At 40.4% G+C, this 20612-nt stretch overlaps 1 protein-coding gene across 1 annotated transcript in view; it reads left to right on the forward strand.

The window, feature by feature from the left end:
• LOC136851610 (atrial natriuretic peptide receptor 1-like) overlaps positions 1–17317 on the forward strand; it is a 524376-nt gene extending 507059 nt beyond the window's left edge. The window contains exon 23 of the mRNA XM_067125948.1: positions 5419–17317. The gene's annotated coding sequence lies outside the window, so the exon portion shown is untranslated. The remainder of the gene's footprint in view (positions 1–5418) is intronic.
• The last annotated feature ends 3295 nt before the right edge of the window (positions 17318–20612 follow it).

Below are 20612 nucleotides of genomic sequence, written 5' to 3' on the forward strand. Positions count from 1 at the left end.
CAGGAAGATACTCTGTCTACGACACCAGCCACTGAGGATAACCCATTCCTTAGGCAGATATCCGCTGAGTAAATAAGAGTATTCTGATAACTCTTCCATAGTCTGGCAAGAAAAACCTCTTGCTCAGAGATATTGGATAGCCTCCAAGCATGCAGTGCCACCACTCCCATACTCTTGTGATACCTCCCTACATACAGCTAATACCCATGTTTCTGCAATAGAAGAAAATCTCTTTGGACCTCTGACAAACAGAACTATCAAGTCTGCATACCATTCAGCATGTAATTACTTAGAAACCATCAGAGTCAGCCTGAGACCTGGGAAAAATAACAGGCAGACTGGTGGAAAAACATGTCTCAAGGTTGTTCTTTCAAGTACTGGAAAATTCATCAATTACAGGTCTAGTTACAGGGAAGAAAATCCTAGTTTCCTGTTGCGCCACAACGGGCTAAATGGCAAACAGGTTTATGCCCAAAACCTCCAGACCTCAAACATGTTTCCTGCCATAAAGGTGTTTAGAGATCACTTACCCTCTACCCATCTCTGATGGTTAAGCTCGTCTCTTAGTACATTACTTTACTCCCAGATGTACTAGTTAACATCTCCACAGTATGGATCACCACTAAGAGAGCCCAACTGATACAGGGGAAGAGAAACCAATCAGCTTAGCTTATTGATGTATGTCAATCTTGTAGTTTTCGCTCGTCAACACTATAGGGTGGGCCAATCACAATTTTTTATTCATTCCAAGATGTGCAGGCATCAAACATTCGGGTCCACATCCCTAAATCTACAACTCTTTCAGGCATGAGCTTCATCCTTCGTTGGATGCACCAGAAAAGAAAGGCATCTCTGAGGGAAATGCCTAGTGGCACTTCCAGTGTAAGGATCCTGTCGCCCATCCACCCATCTCAATCGTCCCAATGACCAGAACTCTGAGACCCTATACTGGGGGCCCATATTTCTAAGGGTGATACGTGACCAAGAATGATGTGCCACTGTCGAACTTCTTGTTCCTGATCAACAAGAAACTGCATGCAACCTCCGAGTTTGCCAAAGCAAGAATCTGAATGACACACTCTCACTGCTGCCATATATATCTCAGCATGCCCCAGTACTTTAACCACTCTCCTTAGGAATGCCAACCAATCTCTCATAATTTATATGACAAACTCAAGAAGTTGGTCTCTGTCCTTTCGCAACCAGCTCACCAACACTTCCCAATAACAGGATATGCCAAAAAATGTATCCTGTACAAATGAACCTCTTATTAAAAATTTAGGGGGCATTAAACAGCCCTGAATGAAAGACCTTTCCCCCAAGAGTACAGCAGAAGTACTTGTGAGAGAATCTGTGGAATAATCTGAAACACTCATCCTTGAAGTCTACCTACAGTGTGAAGTAACTCTCCCCTTCTTCAACCTTGCATTCACCTCCTACAAAAAGCGAGGCAGTTCTATGAAATGGGGACTTATAAACAGAAGTGGACCAGCACAAAAGCAAGGGATGTCAGAGACTCGAAAATGAGCAATAGATAACCTTTCCATCTGCATCTATTAACCAGGTCTCCAGTGTATATTGCTGCCATGTTGCTCACTGGTTCAACAGGCACCCCTTACCAACAACAGGTGACAGGGAACAACAAAATGCTAGCGTCCTCTTCCTCTTCCTCCCTTTACCACCCTTCCAAAACAAGGGTGGTTAAAAACCAAGGAGAGGCTTTCTCTCAGAGGGACAAATGAAGTCTGGGATCCTCAACGACAGCAACAAAGTCTGGAACTTCATCTGCCCAAACTTGAAGATTCAACCTCAGTGCCTTTGTCTTGTAGGGCACTGTCTGTAAGAAAACAAAGTACTGAAAGAGTGTGGTGAAACCCAGAAATGGTCTATTTCTTAGCGCCACCACCAACTCTGTGCAAACATGCCTCTGGATTGAGAAAACACTAAATCCTCTTCCAGACATTATTGGCTCACAGGTAGCTGTCTGGTGGCAAAGTAAGCAAAAATCATAACACCAGACAGGACTAGTCCCTTAAGTAGCATCTCTCTCCAGAGTATTCCACTCTCACCTTTCCACATTTGCTTAAGTGAAAGACCTAGCGTCCCAACAGAAACTGCCTGGAGCATTGCTACTGCAGTTGCCTGTCCCACAGACAGTCTAACGAGAGACTGTATCTAGAGACCAGACAGAGAGCCAAGAGCACCTGCAATGTTGTATGTTGTTTGAAGGGACTTATATTCTTCCAACAAGTCAGGAGCAAAAGTTAATAGGCTAGAAGACCTTAATGAATTCCCATGTGAGAAACCAGTGAATTCACCATTAGCAAATTACAAGCCTAACAAAAGTGCCTGTGGATTGTGCCAAGGTGCCTTCCTCAAGGCCATCCTCCTCATGCATGAGCTGCTCAATTCCTAAAAAATGCCCTTGCAACTCAGTTACTCAAACCCTTGGTTCCCAGAGGCTCCAGGCATCTCAAGATGTTCCCCCCTGCAGGAGAGGAAGGCCTGTCAAAACCCCAAGGGGATCATTCAACCACTCAGGCACACGCTCCACCCCATCCTAAGACTGATCCTGGCACAAATCAATTGTACAGTGTATTGCGAATTTGCTAAAATGAACATGGACAAGAGCTGCCTGTGATCATGCCCCAGCCTTCCTAGAAGCCAAAGTTTCTGCAAGAGAGGAAGGATGGATCAGGGACCTCCTCTCACTATGCGTGGGTGACAATGCCACACAAGCCCTGTCATAATCCAGGAACCTCTAGCCTTTTCTAGAGAAAGAGCTAAGAGTGGGAAAAGAGCACATGCATGCTCAATAACCTTGCTCACACTGGGCCTGATGACTGGGTCCATGGCACACTGGCCAGCTTAGCTAGCCAGACTGCTGCCACCAGCACACTTGGGTCCTGGGAACCCTGGATTGACGTAGTGGTTGCGCCTGTGCGCAAGGTGCCAGGTGCAGCAGTGCATGAGGCACCACTTAGGTGAGCCCTTTTAGTCCTCCCCAGAAAAGACCAAACGCCAGTAGCCTTGCCAGACTTCTTGCAAGATATACAAGGCTAAGCCACCTTCATCTTCCATTGGAAGTTTTGGAAGTGGAAAATGAGGCAGCTTTGGAAAAAGTACACTGATACCAATTGCCAATGCAAAAACCAGTCCGAAGATCGTGAGCGCTAATAGCAAATGGGTCGTGCAAACCTCTCTTATACAATCACAAAGAGTCACTGTTAGAAAGAGGAATTTATTTTTGGTGTTAGAAATTCATTTATCGGTATAATGTGGTTTGGATTCCACAATAAGCTGTAGGTCCTGTTGCTAGGTGACCAGTTGGTTCTTAGCCACGTAAAATGTCTAATCCTTCGGGCCAGCCCTAGGAGAGCTGTTAATCAGCTCAGTGGTCTGGTTAAACTAAGGTATACTTAACTCTGAACTGTTAGAAAAGGTGAAGGACTCCGTAGTTGCAGCAGTCATCTAACTACACATGGACAAAGAGCCACTAGCTTGATTCCTGCCCCGCCCCCCCCAAAATCACAGTGTTTCCTTGTAACCCTGACCATACAGCCCTGGATAAAGAGAGACCACTACTAGCCCACTGCCACCCATAACCTAATCCACACACTGCAAAACAGAAGTGAATGAGAGACAAACGTGTCACGAAACTCCCTCTCTGTGCATGTTGAAGGGAGTTGCAGCACTCCCATTACCATGGCCACACGGCCATGAATAGAGAAAACACTATTAGCCTACTGCTTCTATATATGTAGACACAGCAACAGCAAGCAAACAAGCTGTGCAACTGAGTCGCACAACCCTTTCTCTGTGCAGTTCCATTGAGTTGCAATGAGAAGGGAGACTTGACTCAGTGCAAGCTTGAGGAGAGACCCTACCAAGGAAAATAAATCAGTGTTGGTGACTGAACTTCCCTGCTCTTCCAGTCAGGAAGAGCTCACCGACAGAGGCCTACAGGTTTCCAATATGTGGTTAGACTTCCCCACTCAATGCCCGCAGTGCAGAGAAAGGTGTGGTTGAGGAGGACAATGATGAAGAAAATAAAGAAGGATAGGGAGAATACTACAGGCTCCACTATTCCTCTCCGCTGTCAATACTCACCTCATCTGCAGGATCAGTCAAATCCAGAATCAAAACTCTCAGTCACAATCATCAGAGCATTATTATACCATAATGGCCTATGCCTCCAACCAGACAACCAGATAAAAAGGCAGGCCGCAACAGAGGGACTACTTTATCTAAGACAGACCAAACTGACTGTCCATCAAAGGTGACTAAGTCTCACATACCTGAAAAATAATCAAATCAGGAAACGATGCAAATGAACGTAATTAATTGATTAAATCGGGAAACGATGCTAATGAACGTCCAGAAGCTGATAAATTCTTGACAAAACAAGTAATCATCGCAAGGAAAACTACACACAAGCAGTCTAATTTGACTGATGGATTTGAATTATAATGCTATTAAAGTCAACCAAAGAGACAAGGAATGCAAGTTTATTCATCAGAATACTCAAGCAGCAAAGTCAGGTACAGATTCATGAGAGACATCTTAATTCAGGCAAAGTGAAGTGCAGACCCACAGGTGGGCAGAGTTTGAACAATCATTTCTAGCTCGAAGCTAATTTTAAGTGTATATTTGTGTAGGAACAAATTTATATATTTACATACATACATACATCACAGCATTCACATACTTGTACTGAAAGCTAAATTTAGTATTAATACTAAATATACAGCATAACCTTTACTATTCAAAAGTAAAACAATGAAACAATATCTACTTTCAGTCAAACTTCAATCAATAATTCACTCTCTTCCATTTATCATGGCAATGATAACATTATACTTACTGTTGGCATTATATTTTCAAAACCTTGATGCCAGGAAATTGCTGACTGTTGGTTCAGCAAGGCACTTGACATTGACTTGATCACAGTATTCATGAACCTTTTGTAGGCTTCAATCCATCAAAAAGATAAGGTACTGCAAACTGAATGGGTGATATGTAAGAAAATAATTAAGATTGACTTCAGTGCTACAGAAAGTATCACATTCATTCTGCACACCTCTTCAATTCAGACATCTGTGGTACAACAATCCTGGAAAAAAGAATTTGTGAATAATAGTAATGAGGCAAAATAAGAATAAAAATTATTACAGCATTAATTTCTGCCTCTGTGAAAATTCTCAAGTAATCAGCTCCTGGGCAACTGTGTACTCCAAGGGTCTTTCTTAAAATTGTTCTTATTGGTGAAGATTTGCATTGCAGACTGATATGCAAACAAATTGATTAATTTGCCCTTATTAATTTCTTACCATCTAAGATTTTGTTACATATTGCCATTTCATAAAATGCAAAAACAGTTACCTGTTTAGTAATTTTAATAATAATTTCTTTTTGTAGCTGTATGCAGTCTGGATGGACTGGTACTGAACTCAAGGCAGCCACAATGCTTATACATAAACAACAAACTATGGCCAGATGTCCCCTGCAAAAGCCAGTCACTTTTATTCCTCTTCTCAAAATCACCTTAACGTGTATGATGTACTGACGCATCTTTGCATCTTTAAATGTAACTGATTCAACTGTAAAATATTAGATTGTATAAATGTATAGAGAATGTACATTGTAGGCAAAATGATAGTTATTGGTGTCTAAATATGAGAATATTATGAAATTTATGTAATAATATGTATTATTTACTTTGCTGGAAATCTCTTGTTCAAAGATAAAAAATATAAAGAAACTATATACTGTAATGGAGTGTTAATATTTTGTCGTCAATTTACCCGGAATTTAAGAATGGGTAATCTATTTGGGTGAGATACTTGTTAAGAGGTCAAATTTTTTCATGTTTTGTTTCAATGTATAAATATTTTTATCAACAAAAGGAACACAGAAAAATATACATAGATTTAGTGAAGGGCACTGGTGCAAATCACCTTAATGTTTCTCAGATGTTTAAGAACATGTAGGGTTTTTAGGGTTTTCAAAATTACACTTTTATGATAAAATAAAGTTTTATATAACTTACCAAGTAACTACATAGCTATTGGTTTCACTTAACTGCAGCAGTTCTAAACTTGAAATTCGCGCTAATGCGCTTTTGTTTAAGTGCAGGTAACTAGACCCCCACCCACTATCGGGCAAGAATATGTACAACAGTGCTGAAGAGCCCAATTCATTTGTGCCCTATGTCCATGAGAGGGGAGGTGGGAAGGCTTTGATCATGTAGTTACTTGGTAAGTATATATAAAACTTTATTTTATCAAAATGTCATTTTTATATAAGTAACTTACCAAGTAATTACATAGCTGAATCCCACATTGACAGTAAGTTGGAAGCATGGACATTTTCCATCCAAACAACACTCATTAAAAGATGAAAATGAAATAGAAAGGTAGCTAGCATTGGTGTATTGCTTGTTGTAACCTTATCTGGTGAGAGAGCTGCAGCAGGAAGATACTGCCTCTGGTTGGCGCTCATTTCAACCTGTAGTGATGCGGCAGTAAAGCCAAGAGTCATCTCTATTTCAGTGGGAGAACCTTGCAATCAAGGAGTACTCCGAAGACTGACAAGGCCTGTGCATTACAATGAATAAAACCAGAAATTCGTTACCACACAATTTTAAAACCATCACCCAACCATTAAAAACTAATGCCTGGTAGGTACTCCTGGTACACAGCACCACCAGGCATGTATATCCCCTATCCTTCTTACCCTGATACCATGCCAGCCACAGCCAATGGGCCTAATGTACTGCAAATATTATAGACTGTCTCCACATTGCGCACATAATGCGAGGTGAACACTGATTCTGACTTCCAGTAAGCTGATTGGAGAATCGTGGAGAGCAACAAGTTGTTCTTAAAAGGCAATGAAGTAGTGACTGCTCTAATCTCATGAGCTTTTACTTTAAAAACAGAAGGCTAAGGCGTTCTTAGATAACGGTCATGAGGGTTTTTTTTTTACCAAACACCATACATTCTGAGGGGACCTCTAATCCCTTTAAGAGTTCTAACTGGGCAAAGAGTTCTCTTCTGGTCTGCTGGCCAAAGGATATCTAACAAACTCTTGATTGTAAACCAACAACACCAAGGGTTGGATGGGGTTTCGTTCTTTGCCAGGAATCCAAGTGTGAATGAGCAGACTGCATCTCCTTGTGAAAAACCCACTCGCTTACTGAAGGCATGTAATTCACTGATCTTCTTTGCCATAGCTAAAGCAACTAAAATGAGAGTCTTTCTGGTTAAATTTCTCAGTGATAAAGCATGAAGGGGCTCAATATAGGGCCATTTGAGGACGACATCTAGATTCCAGGCAACTGACGTAGACTTCTCTTGCTTGGAAGTGTCTAGGCACTTAAATGGAACGCGTAAGTCTTGATTAGCAGACAAATTGAGACCTCTATGTCTAAACACAGAGTTTTGCATAGATCTGTAACCTCTGATTGTGGAGGTGGCCAAGCCTCGAGAGGACCTCAGATATATTAAAAAATCAGAGATCTGTGCTGTAGGGGTTTTAGAAGATGATACGCCGTGTCTTTGGCACCAGTCACGAAAAATTGTCCACTTCACCTGGTAGACATTAGCGGAAGACTGACGTCTGCACTTGGCAATTGCTTCTGCAGCTTTTCTTGAAAAGCCCTTTGCTCTGACAAGCTCCCTGAGAGCCTGAAGCCTGTCAGAGTGAGAGCAGATATGCCTAGATGGAAGCAATGGAAGTGAAGCTGTTTTAGAAGGCTTCTCTTCTGAGGTAGGAGTCTGTGAAGTCTGTTAAGAGCTACAAAACAGAGCTACAAGCCAGAACAGCTACAAGCGTCATGGACATGTTGGTGTGGGTCATGAACTTGTTTAGGACTTCCCTCACCATGCTGAATGGTGGGAAGGCATAGACACTCAAATCCAACCAGTCCTGGAGCATGGCATCCGTCGCCCATGCCTGAGGGTCCAGGGCTGGAGAGCAGTAGACGGGGAGGCGATGGTTCCTTGACGTCGCAAACAGGTCTACCAATGTCTTTCCCCACAGTTTCCACAGGTTGGTGCACACCTCTGGATTTAGTGTCCATTCCATCGGAAGGACTTGTTTGCAGCGACTTGACTCGTCCGCCTGAACGTTTCACTTTCCCTGGATGAAACGAGTTATTATCATGGTACAGTTGATCTCTGCCCAGAAATGAAGATCTTTGGCTGCTTCGTAAAGGGAGAAGGAATGAGTACCTCCTTGAATTTTGATGTAGGCCAATGTGGTCATGTTGTCCGAGTGGACTGTGATTGTCTTGCAGCAAGTCTTCATTGCAAAATGCTGAAGGGCCAAGTGAATCGTCTTCAGTTCCCTTACATTTATATGTAATTTCTTCTCTACTGACGACCACTTCCCGGATATTTCCATGTTGTTCAAAAGTGTGCATCTGAGTGTACAACATTAGGTCATGGCTCAGCGGGTGCAATGACTTTCCTACTAAGAACCTATCCTATGCAAGCCACCACCAAAGCTCCTCCTTGGTCTTGGAAGTGATGCAGAAAATGAAGGAGTCTGGGAGTTTTCCTCTGCCAGATGGCCTTTAGGAAAAATTGTAGGACTCATGTGTAACCTTCCTAAAGGCACGAACTTCTCGATGCACAAGAGTGTGCCTATTGGACGCATCCACTTGTTGGCTGTGCACAGTGGGTGAGATATGAAGTTTCTTACTTTCTTCAGGCAGTCTTGAATCCTTTTGTGGGACAGAAAAGCCCGAAAAGTCAGAGCATCGATCCTCACCCCCAAATAGAGAACTGTGTTGGAGTAAATTGGGATTTCTGAACATTGATTAAAAGACCCAACTCTTGGGCAGTAGTAGAGTTTTTGAAGGTCCTCTGTGCATCTTTTCTTCGATGGGAGCATAGTAGCCAGTCATCCAGTTATAAACAGACATTGATCCCCATGAGATGGAGCCATCTTGCTACAGGGGCGAGAACATGGGTGAATACTTGCTGAGCTGTAGAGAAGCTGAAACAGAGAGCCCTGCACTGAAGGACCCTGCCCTGGTGAGGATGCCAAAGGGGGTTTTTTCCTGAACGGGATGGCATTGCCCTCCTGGGGGACTTTTACTACCCAGGGTTTTGCATTCCTGGCTTCCCATTTGTCCCAAAACTGGAGAAGCCTGGCTGATACGGAGGACCGGAACCTCACTTGAAAGAGGCTGGTTTGGAGGACAACTTCTTGGTTGGCCGGACTGATCACAGATTCAAGCATGGGTGGGGCTGAAGTTTGGTTCTTTCACCTCGAAAGGGCTGCTGTTGCAACGGGGAGACAGTTCTCGTGCTGAACAAGAGACCAAAGTGTCACGGGTTGGTTCTTTGGCATGCCTTGTCGACTGCAGCAAAAGGTCGTGTCGACTTCTTCTGTAAGTCCAACGCTATCTGTTCTATTGTAGCTCTTGGGAATAAATAAAGCTGACCGATCTAAAGGCACAAACAGGAGAGCTGATCTTTGAGAGGGAGTAAGACCTTTAGAGGTAAAGATACACCATAGTTCCCTTTTCTCAAGATCCCCCATGGAGAATAAGGTAGCCAGCTCCTGGGAGCCATCCCTAATGGCCTTATCCGTGCACAAGAGTACTCCCAGCCAATCTGCAGCGAAGTCCTCTTTAAGTCTTCTATTTTCTTGGCCAACGCCCCGATTGCCCAGTCTAGGAAACTGAATACTTCGAAGACTTTAAAAACATCTCCCACAAAACGGTCTAATTCTGAAGATGTGAACATAATCTTAGCAGAGTTAAGAGCTGATCTCTGCATTGCGTCCCTGGGGAGGAGGCAGAAACTCCCAGCGAAGGCACTTCCCTAGTGGAGTAGGACGAGTACCTCCTTGGCAACAGACAGGAGGGAGGTGCACTTAAAACCTCTTTACCAAGCTCCCTCTTTCCTGTTAACCAACTGTCAATGCCCACTAATGCCTTCCTAGAGGATGAGGAGAGGGCCATCTTCGGTAGTCTGGAGGCCCCTACTGGTTGTCTCATCATGAAGGCCGAACCAGGTGACGACAGGGCCCTTGGAGGGAAGAAAGTTGGATAGCAGAAGAGGAAGTACCTCAAGAGCATCGAATACACTGACATAGTATGCTCTTAATCAATGGCTTCTTTGTTGGCTTCCTCACTGGATGTAATGGGAGAAGGAGCTAAGTCCACCTGATCCTGTGTAGCAGCAGGTTGCTTTTATAAAAGTTCAAGGATGTTATCCAACTGGATAGGCTCCAACAAAGGGTCCATGATGGCAGGCGTTGGCGCCAAAAGTTTGGCTTCTGGCACCAAGCATACTGAAGGCAAGAATTCTGGCATATGGTGCTCGGAAACTGGGCGTACAGACACTGGGCGCCACTCAGCAGTTGAGCGTTGGACTCTGAGTGCTTGTAACCCAATCGTTTGGACACATGGCGATCCAACACCACACACTCAGACATTGGGCATCCAGACAATGTGCTCTCAGAAATTGGGCGTTCAGAAGTTGGGAGCTCGGACACTGGGCGCGTCAATACAGAACAGTCAAGACATTACACGTTTGGAAACCAGGCGCTCGGCCACTGGACACTTGGAGAACTTGGATGAGGAATGCCGTGTCAAAGACCAGCTCACTATCATCCAAGTGTCATGCACAAGCCGATCGGGACTGGAAGTTAGGCGTTTGGACACTGGGCGTTTCGACACAGAACACTTTGACACCGCACGTTCAGACACTGGGTGCTTGGCCACTGAGCGCTTGTACAACCTGGATAAGGAATGCTGCGTCAAAGACTGGCTCTCCGTTACCAAAGTGTTATGCACAACCCGCTTGGGACTAGCCTAAAAACTGCAGGAGGAAAGAGGACTGTGCTATTGTTCCCTGGGGACCTTACTTGGGAACTGGGAAGTGCACTCAATGGAAGGAGCATGCCTTTTCAATGGCCTTGACACTTCTGAAAAATGTTTACACTCGTGTCCGCACTGGTGTCCGAATCACTGGACGACAGAGTATGTACTTCCATATGAACGCCTTTCCATGGTGATCCACCAAGTCCTGGGTTCAATCAACAGGCTCGGTTGAGGGGGCAACTACCCATGGGCAAAACCCTCCGACCTCCCTTGGACTTCCGGTTTGCTTTCCCCCAGGCTTGAGGGAGTCTAATATTGGCCTTTGTCTAGGAGAAACAGTGGGACAAGTAGTCACCTCCTCCCCTTGCACTGCACTTGCACCAACATTAATTACGCTTACCTGATCCAAAAGGGCCTTAACCAAAGACCCGATTTGGGCTACGGTATTAACAAGCAGACCAAACTTTTGGTCAATTCTAGCTTCTAGGCTGGTGATGGCATCGGGTTCGGAAGAATGGGAGCCAGGTAACGGAGTTTGAGGAAAAGTCAGAGGGCTGGTGATCGGGGAGAACACAGGTAGAGGTGTAGAAGGCACAGGTTGAAAAGCAATATCCGATTTTGGAGTAGAAACCTGACTAGCTAAACCTTTAGCCTCGGCTCTAGCAGCCACCTTTCTCCATCTGTCTCTTTGGAGTCTATCTAGATGTGCTTCCAAAACTTTCCATCTACCCTAATCCCAGTCTTTGCATTCGTCACATTTAAGTTCAAACGAGCAAATTTGCCCTCTACAATAGCAACACAAAGTGTGTGAGTCATACTTAGCAGAAGTAACTCTAGTGTTACAGTCTTTGCTGCAATACCTAATGCTAGACATGCTAGAATCTGACACAAGTCACAAGTCTGAATGATAAACTAGCTAAGCTAATAAACAGCATGCTGCCAACACGAATGAATACTTCAAAGGCGAAAGATACAACCACCCGGTGAAATTCAAATCAGAGCTGCTCAACTAACCGTGTACAGTTGTTGACCAGCAGAAACGAATTGGGCTCTTCAGCACTGTTGTACCTATTCTTCCCTGGTAGTGGGCGGGGTCTAGTTACCTACACTAAAACAATAATGCATTACTGCGAATTTCAAATTTAGAACTGTCATGGTTAAGTGAAACTAATAGCTATGTAGTTACTTGGTAAGTTACTTATATACAAAAAACATTTCAAAGCCTTTCAAAGAAGTTTTAGAAACTGAAAAATAATTCAAATTTCAGTAGCAATGAAAAATATTAGTTCTCACATCTTTTGAAATCTTAAGGTTTTTGCAAACTTATATAAAACTTAAAATTATGACACATTTTATATAATTATTTTCAACAAATATTTTGAAAGTTTTAACAGTTCTTTCAAAATGCTGAACCTTTTACAAACTTTGTGATACAGAGCTTTTATTAGAATCCTTGAGAAACCTACTGATTACATTAATTACCAATTCCTCAATACTATAATGATATATAACACTAAAAGACTTACATTTAAATCTTTGAGTTTAGAGAAAATTGATATTCTTATACTTTTCACAAACCTGAAAGCACAATATTAAGATTGAGCCTCATTGTACCAAGAAAATTAAGAAGGAATCTAAAGCAATACATTTTTGAGAATATTTCAATTTTATTCTTTGAAGATTACTGTTGTATGAATGACAAAGCCTAAGTTTAAATACTAATGCTAAAGAATGCTTTGCTTTAATTGATGTTGGTCTGTGAAAGACATCTCCCACTCTTGTGACTATAAAAGTAAATGATGAACTTAGAATGATAAACATTTGTATAAAGATTGTCAGTTAATGAGTTTCCCTTGTTTTAAGGGGTTTGAGAACAATGTGCCATTTTTTCAGCTTGAACCATCGAAACTGATGTATGTCACAATGGTAAGGATTCAACAGGTACACCGCCACTGGTACTGTCACAAGTACTGTACCTCAAGATTTGTTGACAGTACTGACTTCAAATTTAAAACTAAATTTGTGAATTAACGTTTTTTTTTGTGTAATATGAACTACTGTGTTTCCAATGGAATGCTTCAACAATTATTTTACAATGCCATCAGTATTCTTTTTGTGAGGATGTGTATTAGGAAACTTTAAAAACCTCCGTATTATATTTAAATTTAACAATTAGCCAAAATGACTCAACTGTGGCTCCCTAGAATAAGTTAGCAAGGTCTTTATAACAGAAAGAATCTATTGATAAAATACTAAGTGATCTGAGGAACTAATGATTATAATGAATTTGTGTGAATGTGTGAATGTTTCTCTCTCAGCATTTAACAATGTTCTGTGCCAACTGAGGTAAATGAATTACAAAGATTCCACATATTTCATTAAATACAGATATAGTTTTAAAGTGTACATATTCATATTGCTCATAAGACTTTTCAAATAGTGTTTTTTAAAAGGAGTTTCAGATATCTAGATATAAAGCACCATGCTACTTGCTCACATTTACCTTTCCTAAAGTGTTTGCTTTTAGAATGCATGGATGCTGAAAGCATTTTACGGTATGTAAAGTTTTGTAATTTATCAATTTGAAGTCTAATTGTATGAGTGGTAAATAAATATGTTTGATAGTTTTCATTAAAGTGCTGGGAAAGCATGTAAGGGCTACAGAGTACCATAGTAATAGTAATGTTCATTGTTTGTGGTAGTGACCATTATGATATTATGTATCCTGGGTGTATTTCTAGACCAAGTAAACAAAATTTATAGGATTTAACCACTTGAATACTAAGAAAGTATAGACCTGCCAAAAGCATGGATAAGAATTTTACTGGACATTCCATTACTATTTAGTGTTAAGATGTTTGTAGGTTTCTAATCTTATAAGTTGAAATAATCCATCACATTATGGGAAATGACAGTCTTGGAATAAATTATTTGCAGAAAAAATTGGGAATCTATGCCAAGATGATGAAATAGCTCTTGGTACTATCATATCTTAAGTTTTGGAGTTGTGAGACCAGAAGCAAGGGTATCATTTTGGGTTTTTTGGTAGCTCCTTAATTTTTATAAACATTAAATAATCAATATCTTGATCAAGATTAGAACTGTTTTCTCCTAGTATTGATAACACAAATACCTCAAAGTTTTCATTACCATCTAAAACAACATTAATTTTCTTTTAATGTAATTCTTTGCAATCATTTAAGATTTATTATCTACCCACATGTTCTAATGATGTTAAATGGCCTGCTAATTTTTATAATCATTGGGCTTTTATACAAATTCTTATGACATGGGTTACTGGCTTGAACAACTGAACAGATGAAATTTGGGATATATAGCTCGGCACTGGAGCCAAGAGTGTCATCCTCAAGTGTCATCATGATTAGGAAGAAATGAATGAAATTTTATTAAAACATTTGTTGTTAAAACTAACACAAACACGAACTAAAAGATTAAGTTACGCATATTAACTCATTTGTACATTTAAAAGCATAAATATATATATAAAAAAACACAGCTGAATGTTAAAAACAAATTTTTCCAGAAAGGCAACAAAGGGCTCTAGTAAAGCTATTTCACTTCAGGTGTAGGCTATACATGTCTTACATTTAAAAGTAGTGCTAATAGCTGTTCTCTTATCCATTTCAGTAAAAGAAGTATAAAAGCATTAGGGATAATATGAGCATCAGCCTGTAAGTTTTAATACAAACGGAATACTAAAGTTATTTTCACCCGAATGAGGTTCAGAAATAGCTACCTCTTCCATAAATATATTTTGATGGTGGCAGTGCACCCATGTGCTCACTGTCACTGATTACTGTTGTGTGAGCATGTTCTGTTGTGTTACCCCTAGTAAAACTGGGAGCAGCACTACAAGATTTTGATAATGGAGGCATACAGTAATTCAGGGCTTATGTAAGCCCCATCAGCTTTCACTTAGTATACAACCTATACTTATATACTCTGTTGTTCAAAATTACACAAAGCAATTCTTTGAATCAGGGGAATGCCCACCATAAGTAGAAGCAAAACCTATTAACAGGAGATGCTGACCTAAAAGACCATGCTATTCTGAATAGATTTTCTTCTTGTCCTAACAATTTCATTCATTGTGGCTATATAACTTTAGAGCACTGGCTAGGCCTACTTTTGAATTTCATAACTCTGATGGATAGATACCCAATAGTGTTCAGGCAGACATTTGGAAGAATCAATAACATGGTGCTGTTGTTCCAGTCTAGTTTCGTAACTGCCTAACCATGAGAATATCTATTGAAAATTTCCATTTCTGAAAAGTTGTAGAGATTTGGCTAATTACTACTTTTTATTTCTTTTTTATGTGTTGCAGGTCCATGAGGGATAACTGCTTCAATATTTCCAGCTGGAGAAGATTTGAAGTTAACTCAATAAAGCTTGCTATGTTCGACATAGCATTTAATGTTCTAAGGCAGGATGTTGCCAATCTCTTTAACGAGACATTCAGAGGTACTTGCGATGTTAAACCATCTCCTTTGTGTGAAGCAATGTGCCATTTCATATCGAAGTTGGAGCATTTTTGTGATAGATTTGTTAGAGAAATCCATGACCTTAACTTTGCATTCAAGGTCTGCTTTCTTTTCCTCAACATCACTAAAAGCTTAATCTACAGCAGTATTGTCTGATGAAGTAATGTAAGCTTCTAAGTACTTCAAGCTTAATCCTTTGTATTAAGGAAAGGTTTCATATCAAACAAAGTTTCATAGTCTAATAATTAGACTTTGGAATAAAATTGCAACAGAGTACACACATTTCATTTACACCACCAATGAATTTATCATCCTGGTCTCCTAGTAATCAGCTTGACAACAGTAGGAGGGGTAGCCTGTTGATCCAGGGAGGTGGTTTCATTTGTAGACAAGTCCAAAATAAAAACATAAATATCTGCCTGAGAATATTGAGAAAGTACTTAAATTTTCAGGAAATTCGCAAGGTCCACAACTGCCACAGAGTATATTTTCCAAAATGTCTACTCAGTACCTTAGTAACCCTACCCATATGGGATAGTAAGAAAAAACAGAAACAGGCGTGAGTTAAATCCTGCCTATTAGGACTGAGACCAAGTGAACATGGAATCAACCTTTATCTACAATGCTGGCCTTCAGGATTAAGGCCTGAATCCTAACCCAAGGATCAGTTCCCAATGAATTCTGATAAGCCAGCTCTTAAGACTGGTTCCATCAATGAGGTCCAAGCCATCTTCGGAGTGGCTGATGTTACCATAACTTTTCACAAACTGCTCCAAGTTGCAAACCCGTTTCCAACCACAATTCATTCTCCCATCCATCTAAGCAAGAAATTTCCAAGAGATTTTGGTATGAAATTTACATCAAATTGTACCTGCTATAAAGCACTTGAAATTTGTAGGCAACAAGATAGAGGCAAGAGTCTGAAGGAGAACTACTGTATATGATTAGGATAAAAATGTAGGGCAATTGGAGTCACTGGCTTGGTCATGTCATCAGCATCAGACTTCAACACAATGCAAGGAAATTTGGCCCCAATATCTTACTGAAAACTAAAAACTGACTAGGCAAAGGTGTAGCTTGTGTATTCACCAGGCTGTTCATGTACTTTCCTAGTTTTAAACAACTGTCAAAGTTCAGAGAAATGTTTTGACATGCCATAGCTTTAAAAACAAATGTCATTTGAATCATGATGAAACTAAAACACTGCTGACCAAGGAGCAGTGTCAGAAACTTACTTTTTCTTTGCAGAAATTTTATTAAAAGAATATTTTAATTATTCAATGTCTGAAGATTTCATTTTCCATACAGACTTCAGTAAGCTGTAGGTGTGTAGAGCCTCTCCAAGATATTTTGTTTGCAAATGATCATTGTTTAACTATGTTCATAATTCCACAAGCTCTTACGCAGCCTAAACTTTTAGCTTTATTGCTTTTTCTATATTTTGTTTTTCTGTTTTTCCCAGTAATTTCTTGACATTAACTGTTGTGAGGGTGACAAGTAACAGATTCATGAAAGAAAGTTTACCCATACTGTGCAATGGCTAACAACTGCAGTGTCAATTTCTAAGATGCTTACATCATTCTTTTGTATCAGTCCTTTAGTTCTATACATTTTATAAGCATGTCAGAAGTCATGTTTAATACAGCAAATATCTTTTATGCCAGTTAATTGTAAACTGATAAGTTTACTTTCATGTTCTTTGTTGTGAAGTTAGGAACTAGAATAGTTTTTCATCTTAACACTCCACTCAAGCGAACTCATTAAAGTGGAAAAACAATATGTAAAATCATAAAGAAATATTTTACTTTTGTTTAAACTGTACATATACTGCTGTCTCCTACATTATGTACATAGCTTAGTGGCAGCACCAATGAGCAAGTATTAGAGATCAATAATATTGTATTTATGACTGCTTACCAAGTATATCTTTTGATATTTATGATGTTAGATTAAAATAAACCTTAATTTATTTTTTCTTTGTTTTCATCGACCTCTGTATCAAGAAACTCTTATTAAGGTAAAAAAAATTATTTTATAGTTCTTAATTCCTGGTTCAGGTGAATAATTGGATATCTACCAGTAGAGGCCATCTGCATACAGGCAAATGCATTACTGTGCAACTGCAACTCCAGGGCTTGTGGCAAATAACAAGTACAATGTAATGCAGCACAATTGTGGGCAAACAGATCATCCCAGAAGGTGGAGTAACTTGCGGCAGGGATCTGTCGTCCCAAAACCATCCACACACACACAACGACAGGGACAGATCTGGCCCTCCCTCAACAGTCCTTCTGGCAAAACACAGGTGAAAAGTCATGGCAATCCTTGCATATGAAAAACCACAGATCAACACAAGGTACCAAGTTCACCAAGGAAAGGCATTCACTTGAAGTCCTACTGGATTTCTTATAAGAGACTTCCTGGACTTCTTTCTACAAAGGGAAGACAAAGAAGGCAAGGAGGATGAGTAAGAGCTCAATGTGGAGAAAGATCATCCCTGGATTGTGTCTTTGTTTTCTCCCAGAGGTGGTGTGTCATCAACACTGAAGGACCCATGGTTGATGCCACTGGGGTATCTTCCATGGGAAGAGCTTAAGAAGCTTGTTTGATTACTGGATAGCATGGAACCCCTGATCTGCAGCAGATCAGACTGTTCAAATCCAAGACACCTCAAACAAGCAACAACCACATTCTGGATAACTGCCTTGCCTCTTGAGAAGGGCTCAACAAAGAGGGCAGCATTTACTTCCCTGAGACCATTGAGAAAACAAAAATCCCACCAATCTCCATTCCAACTCTACTGAAGAGTTTCTGAATGGAGAAAAAAACCCTCATACTTTTCACAGACTCCCTACAAAGGGATTCTCTCCCAAAAGACAGGTGACACACCAGTCTGCCATGGTGGGCACTCTCAGACCATGGAACTAACAATTGAACCTACATGTGCTAATCACCAAAAGAAAAATAACTGAGGAAGTCACTAACATTCTAAATCATGGCCCATAATCTTATTTGGACACAACCAGATCCCAAGGACCAAAGATGTATGTACAATATATATAAATTTCATAAAAAAAAAAAAACTGATGTTGGCAATGCTGTGCAGGTCTAAGGAAGTGTTGGTAACACTAATCGCACTCAAAACTGGCTAAGAAGGGGGAGGAGGGTCTGATAAAACTATTTCCAGGGGGAGGGGTTAGAAAGTGGAGGGGAGTTTCAGAAGGCTTCGGGGGGTTATAGGAGAGAGGCATTCTCTCTCTCTCTCTCTCTCTCACACACACACACCCTACCTTCCGTTTTTATATAAATAACTTGCCAAGTAATTACATAGCTATTGGTTCCTAACCTACAGTAGCTTAAAAATTCAAAATTCACGCAGTGGCGCTTGTATCATTTGTGTGCAGGTGGTAAGGTCCCGCCCACTATCCGGGACTTAGGGAAAACAACTTAGCAGAGAGCCCAACTCGTTTCCTGCCGGCTTCCAATCAACATCGGTAATTTTTCACGGCTAACTTCATTGCTATTTTGGATGTTTCTTTGCCTCATCTTGATGAAGTATTCAGAATTTGTTGTTGGTGTGGTTTTCGGGATAAGAGAGGTAATCAACAAGTTGTCGACGCATCAAGGCACCTCCATGACTCTAGTCGTTCCCTTTTGGACGAACAAGGCATGGTTTCCAGACATGATTCGGCTTCTCGTGGACTATCCAAGACTACGTCCACGAAAGAGGTCTCTTCTCAGACAACCCCACTTCCTCAGATTCCACCAAGAGTTGTCCGCTCTGGCCCTGACAGGCTTCAGACTGTCAGGCGCCTCGTCAGAGCAAAACGCTTTTCACAACAGGCTGCACAGGAAATGTGAGGTGCAGGCGAATGTCTTCAGCAAAGCTCTACCAATCTAAATGGGCATTCTTCAGAAGATGGTGCATCCAAAATACTGTAACGTCTTCTTCTGGGACATCTATAAATGAAATAGCTGATTTTTTACTATTCCTGAAATCTGTCAGGAAATTATTGACCTCTACGATAAAAGGGTATAGGTCAATGTTAACCTCAGTTTTTAAACACACAGGAATGGATCTGTCTTCTAAGACAGACATTGGAGATCTAATCAGGTCTTTCAAGATGACAAAGCATGTGGAGAAACAGACCGAAAAAGGGATTTTGACAAAGGAAAAATCTATTTCTGGGGGAAGACCTGTGTCACCCAGTGAAATTGGTTCCAATTAGCACATTTCTAGGTATAAGATTGCTACATATACCAGAGAAAAAAGCTATCTAGAATGCTGGAGTTACTACCTCCAGTTCGCTCATCTTAAATAGATGTCGATATACACAAGGGGTGAGCTATTACCACTACCACAGGCCTTCGTCCAACAGACTTCTCAATTCTCAAAGTCCCAACAGAGAAACTGTCCAATAACTTAGTTCCTATTTCACAGATCATAACAGACCTCCTCAAGATAAATACTTATTAAGACTCCTTAATAATGTTAATATTTATTTCTAAACCACCTTCATATGGATAAACTCACTCAAATCAAGATAACAGTAAAGTTCCGCCAATAATCAGACTGTATCGCAGTAGTTTTTCATAATCTACTCAGTTCTATAGATGTCATTAACCATCTAAAGAAGCTTATCAGCTACATTATCTCATATAATGATACTTTAAGAATCTACTTTCACTCCTTAAATCATGTTGATGGATTGTGTTTGAAGAACAAATTTACTTAAACTCCTTAAATCATGTTGATGGATTGTGTCTACAGAAAATATTCATTATCTAGCATTTATCTAGCTCACACATTTACCATTGAGCGACTTTTATTACTTCGCATAATTCACGTTAATTTTTACGAAATAACTCTAATTTCTGGCTTAATGTAAATACTCTGACACTACTTTTTTAGTGATTATCAAACAGCATTAAAACACAGATGTCTACTACCCTTCCTAATCACTAAGAAATAAACACTGCATCATGAACACGTCTCAAACTAGCACTGCATTGCCCTACTAAAATAAACATACAATAAAATATTTATGCGCACAAATATTCCACCTACAACCACCATAAACCTATTGCCCCAAGTTTAGTTCAATTCTAGGATTTGCTGCAAAAAACATTTACCAAAATAATCAGTTTTGACTATCAGTGAGCTACTTAGCCTTGAGAGATCATATAAACTTTTCAACTATCCACAAACCATTTAGCCTCGAGAAATTAAATAAATTTTTTTACAATCTGCAAAGTATTTAGCCTCG

This window comes from Macrobrachium rosenbergii, chromosome 3 (assembly GCF_040412425.1).
Source record: "Macrobrachium rosenbergii isolate ZJJX-2024 chromosome 3, ASM4041242v1, whole genome shotgun sequence".
NCBI lineage: Eukaryota > Metazoa > Arthropoda > Malacostraca > Decapoda > Palaemonidae > Macrobrachium > Macrobrachium rosenbergii.